This window comes from Oryx dammah, unplaced genomic scaffold (assembly GCF_014754425.2).
Source record: "Oryx dammah isolate SB20612 unplaced genomic scaffold, SCBI_Odam_1.1 HiC_scaffold_22, whole genome shotgun sequence".
NCBI lineage: Eukaryota > Metazoa > Chordata > Mammalia > Artiodactyla > Bovidae > Oryx > Oryx dammah.
In genome coordinates this window covers 18,371,232-18,385,790 of record NW_024070206.1, presented here as the reverse complement: position 1 = coordinate 18,385,790, position 14,559 = coordinate 18,371,232, and the positions used below count along the sequence as shown (strand labels likewise).

At 47.0% G+C, this 14,559-nt stretch overlaps 1 protein-coding gene across 1 annotated transcript in view; it reads left to right on the top strand.

The window, feature by feature from the left end:
* Positions 1-14,559, top strand: part of LDLRAD4 (low density lipoprotein receptor class A domain containing 4) — a 169,324-nt gene that overhangs the window by 87,115 nt on the left and 67,650 nt on the right.

The following is a 14,559-nucleotide window of genomic DNA, read 5'->3' as shown; positions in this document are numbered from 1 at the left end:
TCCTTCACTCAGAGCTGTGCCCTGTACATGTTTGTCCTTCCTGTAATTCCTGTAAGTTGTAGCTGTGTCCAGAAGCTTGATCAGAATTTGCTGTCTTTGGCAAGGTTAGAAGCTATGCTGTGATAGGATCTCATTGCAGCCATGTTGAATGAAGCATATATTTTTATTTATGAGGGAAGATTTGTTATAGGATTCCTTAAGACAGCAGGAATTTCTATACAGGCATACCTTGGAGATATTGCAAGTTTGATTCTAGGGCACCACAATAAAGCAAATATCATAATAAAACAAGTTGCATGAATATTTTGGTTTCACATATAAAAGTTATGTTTATACTAGACTGTAGTCTATTAGTATGCAATAGCATTATGTCTAAAGGAAAAAGTTATATAACTTAATTTAAAAATACTTTATTCCTAAAAATGCTAACCATTATCTGAGACTTCAAGTGAGTCCCAGTTTTTTTTGCTGGTGGAGGGTCTTATCTCAGTGTTGCTGGATGCCGACTGATTAGGGCAGTGGTGATTGGAGAGTTGGGTGACTCCGGTAGATTCTTAAGACAGTGAGGTTTGTTGCATTGATTGACTCTTCTTTCAGGAATTACTTTTCTGTAGCATGCAATGCTGTTTGACAGTGTTTTCAGTTCAGTTCAGTTCAGTCGCTCAATCGTGTCCGACTCTTTGTGACCCCATGCAGAGGAACCAGAGATCAAATTGCCAACATCCGCTGGATCATTGAAAAAGCGAGAGAGTTCCAGAAAAACATCTATTTCTGCCTTATTGACTATGCCAAAGCCTTTGACTGTGTGGATCACAATAAACTGTGGAAATTTCTGAAAGAGATGGGAATACCAGACCACCTGACCTGCCTCTTGAGAAACCTGTATGCATGTCAGGAAGCAACAGTTAGAACTGGACATGGAATAACAGACTGGTTCCAAATAAGAGGAGTACATCAAGGCTATATATTGTCACCCTGCTTATTTAACTTACATGCAGAGTACATCATGGGAAACATTGGGCTGGAGGAAGCAGAAGCTGGAATCAAGATTGCCAGGAGAAATATTAATAACCTCAGATATGCAGATGACCGTGTTTTACCCACAGTCAAATTTCTTTCAAAATTGGAGTCAGTTTTCTCAAACCCTGCTGCTCCTGTATCAACTGAGCTTATGGAATATTCTAAATGCTTTGTTGTCATGTCAACAGTCTTCACAGCATCTTCACCAGAAGTAGAGTCTATTTTAAGAAACCACTTTCTTTGCTTATCCATAAGAAGGAACTCCTCATCTGTTCAAGTTTTATCATGAGATTGAAGCAATTCAGTCATATTTGTCAGGCTACCCTTCTACTATTTTGCTCTTTCTACCACATCTGTAGTTACTTCCCCCACCAAAGTTTTGAACCCCTCAAAGTAGTCTGCGAGGGCTGGAATCCACTTCTTCAAAACTCCTGTTACTGTTGGTATTTGGGCCTCTTCCCATGAGTAATCTGTGTTCTTAATGGCTTCTAGAAGGATGGATCCTTTCCAGAAGACTTTCAGTTGACTGTGATCAGATCCATCAGAGGAGTTACTGTCAGTGGCAGTGTTGGCTTATGAAATGTGTTTCTTAAATAATAAGACTTGAAAGTGGATATGATTGCCTGACCCATAGGCTGCAGAGTGCATGTTGTGTGCAGGCTTGGAGACATGAATCCCATTGTCCATCACCCCCAGAGCTCTCAGGTGACCAGGTTCATTGTTGATGAGCAGTCGTATTTTGAAAGGAACCTTTTTTTCAACAGAGGGCTTAAAACATTAGGTAAATCATGTTGTAAACAGATTGGCTGTCATCCTGGCTGGCAGATTTAGCATCCTTCTTAGGGGCCTAGGATTTTCAGATGACGAATAAATACTAGCTTCACTTTAGTCACCAGCTGCATTGCCTGCTAATGAGAGAGTCAACCTGCCCTTTGAAGCTAGTGACTTTTCCTCTCTCTAGCTGTGAAAGACCTATCTTCTTCCAGTAGAGGCCTGTTTCATCTGCACTGAAAATCTATTGTTTAATGTAGCATCTTCGTTAATGATCTGAGCTGGATCTTCTGAATAACTTATGATGGCTTCTCCAACAGCACTCACTGCTTCTCCTTGCACTTGTATGTCATGGAGACAGTTTCTTTCCTTCCACCTCATGGAGCAGCCTCCACTAACTTCACATTTATCTTCTGCAGCGTGCTCATCTATCAGCCTTCACAGAATTGAAGAGAGTTAGGATCTTACTCTGGATTATGTTTGGCTGAAGGAAATAATATGGCTGGTTTGGTCTTTTATCCAGACCTCTAACACTTGCTCTGTATCAGCAGTAAGGCTGTTTTGCTTTCTTATCATTCCTGTGTTCTCTGGAGCAGCACTTTCAATTTCCTTCAAGAGCTTTACTTTCACATTCACAACATGGCTGGCTGTTTGGTGCAGGAGGCCTAGCTTTTGGGCTGTCTTGGCTTTCTCACTGAGCTTAATCATGTCGAGCTTTTGATTTAAATTGAGAGAAGTGTGACTCTTCCTTTTACTTGAATGTTTCATGGCCATTGCAGGGTTTCTCATCAACCTAATTTTAGTCCTGTTGTGTCTCAGGAATTAGACTGGACTGAGGAGGGGGATGGGGAAGCAGTCAGAACACATCCAGCATTTACCAGTTAAGCTTGGCGTCTTACATGGCTGTGGTTCATGGCACCCCAAAATAATTGTAATAATAATATCAAAGGTCACAGAAACAAACATAATAGCAATGAGAAAATTGAAATGTTTCAGGAATTATCAAAATGTAACACAGAGACACGAAGTAAGCAGATGCTGTTGGAAAAATGGTGCTGATAGACTTACCTGCCACAAACCTTCGATTTATTTAAAAAATAAATATAGTATCTGCAAAAGCTCAGTACAGCATCATACCATAAAACGAGATATGCCTGTGATATGCCTAAAAGGGTGTTGGATTTAGCCCATTTTATACTCCATTCTCAGCCCAGCTCGATATGGCTTGTGATAACTGAGCCGTAATTTCTACTTACTGGGAGGATGAGTTGAAATGGACGATAGCTTGGAGCATTTCCTGTTCCAAACTCCACATTAGTTCATCAGGCAGTTCCTCATCCGTGGGCGTGTTGTTGAGCTCAAGGTGTTTCCATGAGCAGGAGCCTTGCCATTGTCCTCTCTGCTGCAGGTGTGTGGGGTCACTGTCAAAGGCGGTGGTTTTTCTGTTTAGCCACATTTTTACCTGCCTTTTGAGAAGCATGGAGAATTTTGCTTTTGCTGTATCTTGCTGAACACTGTTAAATTCAGAGGGAAAAGGCAAATAAAATGGTATTGTCCTTGGAACCGTTAGAATTTGTAAAGGAGATGTGATGAATGATGGAGCACAGGACACAGCAGACTGTCGAAAGTTTGTCAGTAGTGGCCGCTCAGGGCTGGGGTCCAGGTGCCGGGAAGCACTAGGTCACTGGGTTCCTGAGAGCCCAGGGCTCCCGGGGCTGTGGAACCAGATCTGGGATAGATCCAGCGGCCTGCCCACCCTCCCCATCCCTGAAGCTGTGGGGAGAGGCTGAGTGAGACACTCTTCTAGGCCTGTGGTGCTAAGTCAGGGCTCGGAGGCCCCTGTCATCTGTGTGAAGTGAAGTCCTTGTGATACGTCATGCTTGGCCCTGTGGTCTGTACTGTGAGGACAGCGTGGGGCGTGGGGACAGAACTTCAGGCCCCGTGGAGCCACCTGCCATCCAGCCTTTCACAGGAAGAATTGCTTCTTCATGTCGACCCGGAGTGGACTCACGGACACAGTGGACACCCCCCCACGGACCTTCTAGCCAGGACCGCAGACTCTGGGCTCTCGTTGCTACTTGTGTGCCGACTAATCACAGAGTGGGTTTCTTCCCCTTTTTTGTGTTTAGAATTAGAAGATTATCTTTCAAATAAGCTATAGCATAATTCAGTGATTTATAGTTGGATTCTTTGTTCATATTTTAATTTTCAAAGATTGATATATGTTAGGCTTTTTGAAGAGAGATGTAAAGTATATGTAATGAGAGACTGAAATAGCTCCCTTTTTATACATAAGCAAAATGGAGGTTTCTTAAAATAGAAAGTCAGTAACTTGCTTTTGAGTAACACACTGGCATTTTACGTGTTGTGAACTATTTTGCGGGTTCAGTATTGAAATAAACAGCTTTTAGCTGAAATGTGAAGGCTGTCTTATTTACTCTGTGAGTCTTTTAAATTTTTTTATTTTTAAGAACAGGAATTTTAAGGCTAGCTGAGCTACTTCCATACAATAATTATAGAGTTTTTCAACATTTTTACATCTTTTACAATGATACATGAACAGTTCCATTCTTCTTTGATAATACATCTGTATTAATAAATATTCTAACTTTCTAAACATTTCCACCACTAGATCAATGCTCAACTATGCAGAATTTACTTTTATTTTTCTTAGAGTAATGAGAATTGGAAGAGGCAGTCACATTTTCCCTGATGATTATATGTAGAATCCGATTATCCTTTAACCGTATCCAGACAGGATTGTCTCCACAGGCTGAGAAAACAGGCTGAGGGAGGGTAGTGTGAACCATGAGCCCACCCTCTGCAGGCATGGCCCTGGAGCCTCTGTGACCCAACCTGCAGTGGACTGCTGGCTGAAGACAGAGCAGGCTGCCCCGCGGGAATGGTTAGAGTCTCTGTCTGGGTCTCTGGGAAGGCTCTAGGGCCAAACTCATTGGAGTCTAGATCTTACTATTCATATGTGGTCCAGGGACCATCAGCAACAGTATCGTCTGGGAGCTGGTTAGAAATGCAGGGTCTCAGGCCTCCCAGACCTGCTGGTCTAAAACCTGTGTCCCACTAGGCTCCTCAGGGTGCACAAGCACCTTCAGCTTCAGGGAGCTCAGGTCCAGGTCATTGGTTTCCCAGATGGCTGAGTATCACAGTCATCTGTGGAGCTCATTAAAACCGTAGGATCCTGACCCAGTTTCCTGACAGACTGATGACTAGATTTGGGGTTACCTGGCCAGATGTGTAACTGCTGGTCTGAAGTGGGTCACCCTTGGCTTGTGGGGGCCTTTTAGAGAGAGGGGGGATGTCACCTGCCGAATATGTTGAGAGGGCCTATGTCTAGCCTTCTGTGAGTATCCTTGTCTCTGGGCCTCCATCCCTGAGTGGACGTGGCACTCCTGAAGAGGCCTGCAGACCACTGGCCCAGGGTGCCAGCCTGTCTGCGGCTCCAGCTGACGGAGACGCACATCTCAGGCGGTCCCGCTGCCCAGCCTCCATCCCTTCTCTTCCAGTTCCCATGGAAACAGATTGCAGGGAAACTGGGCATGGTACTGTCTTTACTCTGTTCTGGGATCTGAGGTCTCTGTGTTACCATGGGAACCGGGAGGGAACCGGATGGTAGTGGAGCAGCTAGACTGCTTTCCAGTCTCAGTGGCACCCCCATCCTCACACCCAACCCTCTTCTGCCCAGTGTACCTCTGAGCTCAGGATACAAGCTGCTGAGTGTGGCTGGGACTTGCCCTGGAGACCGTGTGTGTTACAGGGAAAAAGTGGGGCTCCTAGAGCACCCTTGAAGGTGCCAGTCACTGCCTTTTCCCCCAGGCCGCCATTTCTGGGTGTTGGTTTAAGTTACTGAGATGTCACCCTTTTTTATTGTTTCTTTTATGATTTTGTTGAATGTAATAACATTTTTATTCAAAGGAGGTGAAGATATGAATCATTTTAGTAGGAGTGATTCTCTGATGTAGGGATTACCTACGGCTGGTGGGTGAGCCTGGCTCATGTGTTGGGAAGGACAAGGGCCTTGTGGGGTGAACAACAGGGCCAGGGGTTGCCAAGTCAGGTGGACATTTGGCCTGTGGTAAGGAAAAAGAAGTGTACCTGATGGTGACCCATTTAAGTAACTGTTTGAAGATGAGAATATTAAATTTCAGTCTAGGAGGCCCTGGATTGGAACTGAGTGTTTGTTCATCCACAGAGTGACGTTCAGTGAACCCCACCCACTCACAGCCCAGTTGACTTAGCATACCACCCTCATTGCACCCAAGCATCTGACAACCAGGCAGTGTTGTCTGTGCCCTTCTTCCCTACTCCCCATTCCTGCCTTGGCTGTGTTTTGAGGGTCTCTTGGGTGTTCTGAGGGTACGTGCATGCCATCATATATTTTCTCAGCACTGCTGCCTTATGGTTACATTAACGTTCCCCTTAATAGATGAGGAAACTGAAGCTCAGAGAGGTTGTGTGGCCTGTCCGGGTGGAGTGGTGGATGTGCAGCAGAATGCTTATTCTGAGCCCCGTCTGTTTGACCCCAGAGCCATGCTTGCTCCTCTGAACACAGCACCTCCATGCGTGAGTGGCTGTGTCAAAGCCAAAGCCGGGTTTGAGCCCTACCTTCATTCTCTGTCATGGCCTCTGACCCTGACCCAAATGAATAGGCAGCTCCTTGCTCTTTGACATTAGTCTTGTATATTTACTTACAGTTATTTTTGTATTTCCAATGTGTTTATCAGTATATTCAATTTTTCAGTCAAAACAGACAAAATTTAGTTGTAATGATTTCATGCTTCCTCTTGGGATATTTGGGGGAACACCAGCCTAGAAGCTGTTCGGGAAGAAAGCAGTAGAGCTTGCCCTCCTGTGAGGAACATGATCAAGCCGCCTCCTTCTCGCTGCCAGAGCATGCGAAGTGGGTGGGGGGATGATGATGCTGCTGTGACCCTCCTGTCCCCTCAGGAGGGCTCCCACCTGGAGGAAGAGGCTCTGGAGAAGAAGGGAATAGAAAAGGGCTGGTTTTGGAGGGGAAGAAGACACTTTTTTCAGTGTGGAGAAGGTTGCCCATCAGGCTGTCAGTGCAGGGGGAGGCCCTCAGTCCTGGGGCCGCCAGACCCTGACCCACTGTGGCGGGTGGTGGGAGCAGGGGCAGTGATGCCAGGCTCCAGACTCGGTGCTTACAGTTTCCTCCTGCTGCCAGAGCCCTGTGGTTTTCTTGGTTGGATTCCTAGAGTTCTCTCGTCCAGATCTGACGGCCGCATAAGACAGGCAGCCTCACTGAGTGCCGTGAGGCTGAGTGAGGACTGAGTGCTGTTGAGGATGCAGTGGTTTCTGTAGTGTGGTGCGTGCTCTGAAGCCGTGGAAACTCAGCAACGGTAGGCACACCAGCCCAGCCGCTGCAGGGCAGCACCGCCCACCACTGGGTGGTGGGAAGGTTGGTCCTGTGTTACAGGAGGTCTGTCTCCTCTGCTGGGGACACTTGATGGGATTCACTGTACCTGCAATGGTGCTTCCCTCATGGATAACACTCGTTTGCTTCTGGTGTGATGAGCACACACACTGGCCTTTGTTACTGAGACAGGGGAAACTGGGTCTGATGAGCCCTGTTTGCTTGGCCAGAGGCCTCTAGGTGCACGACAATGGGTTGTGTAGTCCCATTAGTCAGTTACCACACAGCCTTTCCCCTGAATTCTCTGCCCCTTCAGCAGCTGCTCTTCAGGACAGGTGCACTGTTCCATCCAGCCTTCCAGGGAGCCAGGAAACTCTCACTGTTTCCATAATGGCTGACTCTGCCTTTTAAAGGCAAGTTTCCTCTTTGTCATTAAAAAAAAAATTTTCTTTGGCTGTCCGGGTCTTAGTTGTGGCATGTGGGATCTTCGTTCTTTGTTGTGGCATGTGAGATCTTTTAGTTGCAGCCTATGGGATCTGGTTCCCTGACCAGGGCTCGAACTTGGGCCCCCTGCGTTGGGAACATGGAGTCTAAGGCACTGGGCTACCAGGGAAGTCCTGTACTGTTCCTTTAGCATTGACTGGTGGTGTGTTTTATACATGGCTTCTTATTAACTGAGCAGCAGCTCTCTGAGGGTGGTGCCATCCACGTGACGGATGCGGAAGCGGAGGCTCAGGGTTAGGTAACGGCAGACCTGCGGGAGCCGTAGACCGGGGTAGATCCCGGCCGTCTGCCTCAGAGCTTGGCCTTTTGCCCTCTGGCCTGTCTGTGTGGACAGCTCCCCTTCCAGTGTGTTTTGGGTGGAGGAGGGTTGGCCCTGCTTGTGCTCCAGATGTCCAGACTGACCCTCCACAGGGAGCACCCTCTTGGTGTGCATACCTCGTGGCCAGAGCCTCCTTGGGTCCTAGGCTCTTGGCGCTTTGTGCAGCTGAGGCAGGGCAGAGGGATTAGAGTGACAAGTGGGTGACTGACCGAAGCCCCAGTGTGATCAGTGCAGTAGAACCAGCATTATTGGGTACCTGCTGTATGCTAGTCCGCATAGTCAGTGCTGTGACTGCAAAGATTAGCAAGAAAAGTTTCTATTAGAAACACCTCCACAGAGATAGGTGCAAGTGCCATGGGGACAGGAACTGGCTCTCTTTTGCTCACTGCTATCTCCCCTGCACCTAAAACAGTGCCGTGCAAGTCAGGATCCGACAAATTACTGAATGAGAAGATGCAGCCTGTGAGGTGTTCTGTAGGCCAGAGTGTGAGGAGGTCATGGGGGAGGCACGGGCGTGCAGGTGTTGGCCCAGTGGCTGTGACGGGTGACAGGGCTGTGGGAGTGCATGTGGGGAGTGGGCTCCATGGCCCATTATTCTCTTCTGCTCCCAGCTGCCTTCCCTTGCTTCTCATACTCGTTACTCCTGCGGGGCCCCCTTTTCATGGCCTGCCATGCCCATTGTAAGCTGATTTTACCTGTGGAAAAGTGGGGTGAGGGAGAGTGCTAGCTGAGGAGCTGCCCCCTCACTCCAGGCTGGGAGAGGTGACTTTGGCTGGCATCTACTCTTGAGGTGACCTGACACACACAGCCTAGATCAGGGGCCCTTCGGTCAGAGTATATGCACCCAAGAACTCTGGCTCTGCACCAAGGCCCTGGCCCTTCTGCACCTTCCCCTTTGGGCATGTTGGTGTCACGGGCATGGCCTGAGCTGGGCCTGGGACAGTGCGGATTGTCTCAGGATCCCTTGAGCCCACAGGTGGGAAGTTCATGTGTGCACTGTGCCCCTCCTCAACCTCTTCCTTTGGCTGGTTTGTGTCTATGGGAGAACCTGGAGCTCAAGTCGAGACTGACACCCAGTTCTGGTCTGGCTTTGTCCTCGTCCCTCATCCCCTGAGTGTGTGCTCTACTCCTGGACCTCCTTGTCCTCCTCCCTGGAATGAAGGGAAGATGGACACACTATGGGCACCTCCCGCATCCCCCCCACCTTCGCTCTAAGATGATACGAGCAGGTGGTGATATCTATGCTGACTTATTAGGGACAGTTTTCCTGCTTAAGTATGTGGGAAGTGTTCTCCAGCTTGGTTTGTGTAGAGCTCAGATTGTTGGTCCTTTCAGTTCAGTCGCTCAGCCATGTCTGACTCTTTGTGACCTCTTGAACTGCAGCATGCCAGGCCCCCCTGTCCATCACCAACTGCTGGAGTCTACCCAAACCCATGTCCATTGAGTTGGTGATGCCATCCAACCATCTCATCCTCTGTTGTCCCCTTCTCCTCCTGCCCTCAATCTTTCCCAGCATCAGGGTCTTTTCCAATGAGTCAGGTCTTCGCATCAGGTGGCCAAAGTATTGGAGTTTCAGTGTCAACATCATTCCTTCCAGTGAACACCCAGGACTGATCTCCTTTAGGATGGACTGGTTGGATCTCCTCGCAGTCGAAGGGACTCTCAAGAGTCTTCTCCAACACCATAGTTCAAAGGCGTCAATTCTTTGGTGCTCAGCTTTCCTTGTAGTCCAACTCTCACATCCATACATGACCACTGAAAAACCATAGCCTTGACTAGACGGACCTTTGTTGGCAAAGTAATGTCTCTGCTTTTGAATATACTGTCTAGGTTGGTCATAACTTTTCTTCCAAGGAGTAAGCGTCTTTTAATTTCATGGCTGCAGTCACCATCTGCAGTGATTCTGGAGTCCAAAAAAATAAAGTGAGCCACAGTTTCCACTGTTTCCCCATCTATTTGCCATGAAGTGATGGAACCAGATGCTATGATCTTCGTTTTCTGAATGTTGAGCTTTAAGCCAACTTTTTCACTCTCCTCTTTCACTTTCATCAAGAGGCTCTTTAGTTCTTCTTCACTTTCTGCCATAAGGGTGGTGTCATCTGCATATCTGAGGTTATTGATATTTCTCCCGGCAACCTTGATTCCAGCTTGTGCTTCCTCCAGCCCAGCGTTTCTCATGATGTATTCTGCATATAAGTTAGTAAGCAAGGTAACAATGTACAGCCTTGACGTACTCCTTTTCCTGAACCAGTCTGTTGTTCCATGTCCAGTTCTAACTGTTGCTTCCTGACCTGCATACAGATTTCTCAAGAGGCAGGTCAGGTGATCTGGTATTCCCATCTCTTTCACAGTTTTCCACAGTTTATTGTGATCCACACAGTCAAAGGCTTTGGCATAATCAGTAAAGCAGAAATAGATGTTTTTCTGGAACTCTCTTGCTTTTTCGATAAGCCAGAGGATGTTGGCAATTTGATCTCTGGTTCCTCTGCCTTTTCTAAAACCAGCTTGAACACCTGAAAGTTCATGGTTCACGTATTGCTGAAGCCTGGCTTGGAGAATTTTGAGCATTACTAGTGTGTGAGATGAGTGCAATTGTGCGGTAGTTTGAGCATTCTTTGGCATTGTCTTTCTATGGGATTGGAATGAAAACTGACCTTTTCCAGTCCTGTGGCCACTGCTGAGTTTTCCAAATTTGCTGGCATATTGAGTGCAGCACTTTCACAGCATCATCTTTCAGGATTTGAAACAGCTCAACTGGAATTCCATCACCTCCACTAGCTTTGTTCATAGTGATGCTTTCTAAGGCCCACCTGACTTTACATTCCAGGATGTCTGGCTCTAGGTGAGTATGAGTGATCACACCATCATGATTATCTGGGTCTTGAAGATCTTTTTTGTACAGTTCTTCTGTGTATTCTTGCCACCTCTTCTTAATATCTTATGCTTCTGTTAGGTCCATACCATTTCTGTCCTTTATCGAGCCCATCTTTGCATGAAATGTTCCCCTGGTATCTCTAATTTTCTTAAAGAGATCTTTAGTCTTTCCCATTCTGTTGTTTTCCTCTATTTCTTTGCATTGCACTGAGGAAGGCTTTCTTATCTCTTCTTGCTATTCTTTGGAACTCTGCATTCAGATGGGTATATCTTTCCTTTTCTCCTTTGCTTTTCACTTCTCTTGTTTTCACAGCTATTTGTAAGACCTCCTCGGACAGCCATTTTGCTTTTTTGCATTTCTTTTTCTTGGGGATGGTCTTGATTCCTGTCTCCTATATAATATAACGAACCTCTGTCCATAGTTCAGCAGGCATTCTGTGTCTATCAGATCTAGTCCCTTAAATCTATTTCTCACTTCCACTGTATAGTCATAAGGGATTTGCTTTAGGTCATACCTGAATGGTCTAGTGATTTTCCCCACTTTCTTCAATTTAAGTCTGAATTTGGCAATAAGGAGGTCCTTTAGGTTTTATCAAGTGTTTGGATTTGCTGAGGTGACATTTTAAAGGATGGTCTAATGGAATTGTCTGTTTGCATCTTGTGTGCATATTTGAAGCGTGTTTTACCTCTGACTACCTGGAGCCCATCGAGCTGTCCAGAGCTCGATGGCTTTGAGGTTGTATTATAACGGCTGCAGATTGTTGTACACTCAATTCCAGAGATGAAGAACAGTGAGAAAGACCTGTACTGTCATGCAGACAGCCCTTTGTCTCAGACTTGGTTTCTATGCAGATTTTCTGGGCCCGTTTGCTGTGTCCTTTTTGTGCGTATCTGTCCTATCTCACTTGACCAGAGACATGGCCACAACTCTTTGCAACTGTATAGGCCATGGAATTCTCCAGGCCAGAATACTGGAGTGGGTAGCCTTTCCCTTCTCCAGGGCATCTTCCCAACCCACAGATCGAACCCAGGTCTCCTGCATTGCAGGCGGATTCTTTATCAGCCGAGCCACGAGGGAAGCCCAACCAATCCATAGTTGAGGTTTTTTCCCCTCTGGTAAGCAGTGTGGCGCACTGCTACAGTGCTTTGATTTGTCGAGGGTGGGACCATCCCTTCACCCCTCGGTGCTCCTTACTCTGAGGGTCAAGCAGTGTGGGGCCTCAGGCGGGGCCTCTTCGACCCAGAGCCTGGGGCTGGTCTGTCTGGCTGTCACCCAGGTAACCGGCACGCCAAAGAGGCCAGCAGTCCATGGTGTGTGGAAAGCAGAAACGAAACTGAGGTGCTGGTCCCTGGTACACTGCACTTGCACTCATGTTGCTAGGTTTTTAGAAAAGGAGGTTTGGCTTCTCTGTTGACTTTGGCCTCTGTGCCCAGTGTGTGACCTTGTGTTGCCTAAACCTTGTGTCTCTGCAATTGAGCTTTCATGGTAGGGTTTGTCTGTGGAATGCAGTTCTTTTCTCTCCCCAGTGATTCTAGGGACACTGTGTTTCGTATGAATTTTTGTGAACAAGTGGTAAACATATTCTGTAGCTTACTTAGTTAAGTTTTGTGGGTGTTCACGTTTTTAAAAATGTCTCTTCCTGTGGGAGTGTTTTTCCATCTCGTGTGCTCTATTTCCTTAGTAACTGTTGCTCTGTTATGGGAGCGACTTAACCATATATTTTAAGTGCAATGTTGAATTGATTTATTTCCTGGTTAGTCCTGCCCGTGTTCTTGGTGTAAACAGCACATGTGTGTGTGAGTGTGTCCATGACAGGGTGATGATAGTGTGCTTGTATAGAGGGGGATCTTGAATGAGTCCATGTTACTCTGTGACCTTGCATCCTGGGTAAGTTGCCTCTTTCTCTCTTTATTCTTCCTCTTCCCTCCAGGTTTTCCTGATTTGAGTGTTATCAGGGTGTTGGAGATGACCTGAGACTCAGAAGTAGTGTGGGAAAAACAGTGGTTGGAAGGGTCAGAGACCAGGTGCTGATCCCAACTCCTGAACACTCATTTCAGGGCAGAGTCTGTGACCTCTGTGGGGTTAGAGTCATCCCCGTGGTTCGAGAAGGTTCAGAACAGTGAGCTCCATGGGCCTGTGTGGGCGCTTTGCTCTGTGGTGACCATGGGGTGGTCACACAGGCCCTGCCCCTTCAGAGATCAGAGCCAGAGGAGAACAGCCTCTCAGCCCGGATGCCATCTGTCAGCTCCGCTCGGGGCAGCAGGCTGGTTTGTAGGGTCAGCCAAGCCTCTCTACTCCTCCTCCCGGCACCAGGAGCCTTGGTCCACTCACCAGTCCAGTAGACCAGCGGCCTCAGCCCACTCCTCCGTCATCCATAGGCTCATCCTACTGATGCCTGCCAGGCAGCGCCTTAGGTGCCCAAGGGAAACATCCCTGTGGGGCTTGCTGCCCCAGGAGAGATGGCTGAGCTCTCAGCACCCTGCAGGCAGCCACAGCTCTTCTAGGGCCCTGAGCCAGATCACCTGGCTCTGTCTGCTTTTAGCCCCAGGGGTGGGTGAGGGGCCACCTCTGAGACCAGAAGGTAAGTAGGGCTTGTAATGGTGGGAGGCAGGCAGGACTGAGATGTGTTCGGCTTCTGCAGCTTTTTCCTGATTTTTGACTGGTTACTGAGTTGTGAAAATGGACATGTGGCACCTCTGCTGACTCCGGGTCCCAGTCACCCCCGCCTTGTTTCTCAGCCCAGTGGAGACCCACCCTTCTTTCTGTGTGTTTTTAGAAAGGGCATCTTTTCTGTGTTGTTAGTGGTTAGGAAGAAAACTGTTATGGCACTTAACAGTTTCATTTTCACTTGAAAATGCTTATAAGGAGACTTCAAATGTATGTAGGAATATGCTTGTCATCAGTCAGTCAAGATAGTCGAAATAAATGTTGTCCCTTCAGCCTGTGTTGGGAATCACACATGTCATTCCCTAAACATCCAGGCCAAGACCATCTATGCCCAAGACTTCAGGGAGCTATTACACACCTGTCTCCATCTCCTTTTTGAAGAAGCAAAAGTTAAGCATTAGTGACTGTGACAGATAGGAAGAGCATAGAACGGAAGAGTATGTTGTTTCTTCTGTTTCAGTCCACACCAGCCTCAGTCTTTGCCATAGCCAAAAAAACTTCAGTGTTTTTTTTTTTTTTTAATTGAGGTAGCATGCCTTTTGCAACAAAACAAGATAATTAAACAAAACTCCTCAATAAAACAGCAAAAGCCTTACTGCACTTGGGTTTGTCTTTGAGATCAGGGAAAGAGAACAAATACATTCTGGTATTCCTGTGTACTGAAAGCGTCCTAGACTGGAGTAAAGGTTATCAGGGTTGTGGGGCAGGTGGACTTTTCTGTTTATCTGGCAGTTCTGCTCCCTGAGGTGGATGGTTCTAGGGCACATGGCACTTTATCCACTGGTGTTGGCCTGTGGGATGCTGATAACTGTGGGTATTGATCATTCGGTATGGAATGTTTAAATTCAGAGAAAGAACATTTTCTCACATTTTTCAAGCACTTCAGACCCACCAATTACATAAATGATTTTGAATTAAGTTTTTTACCTATTCATTAAATTTGAGGACTCCTACTGGGCTGCACTTCATTAACTGAGATTATTACTGCAAGTACAGGAGGGCAATGCAGTTGAA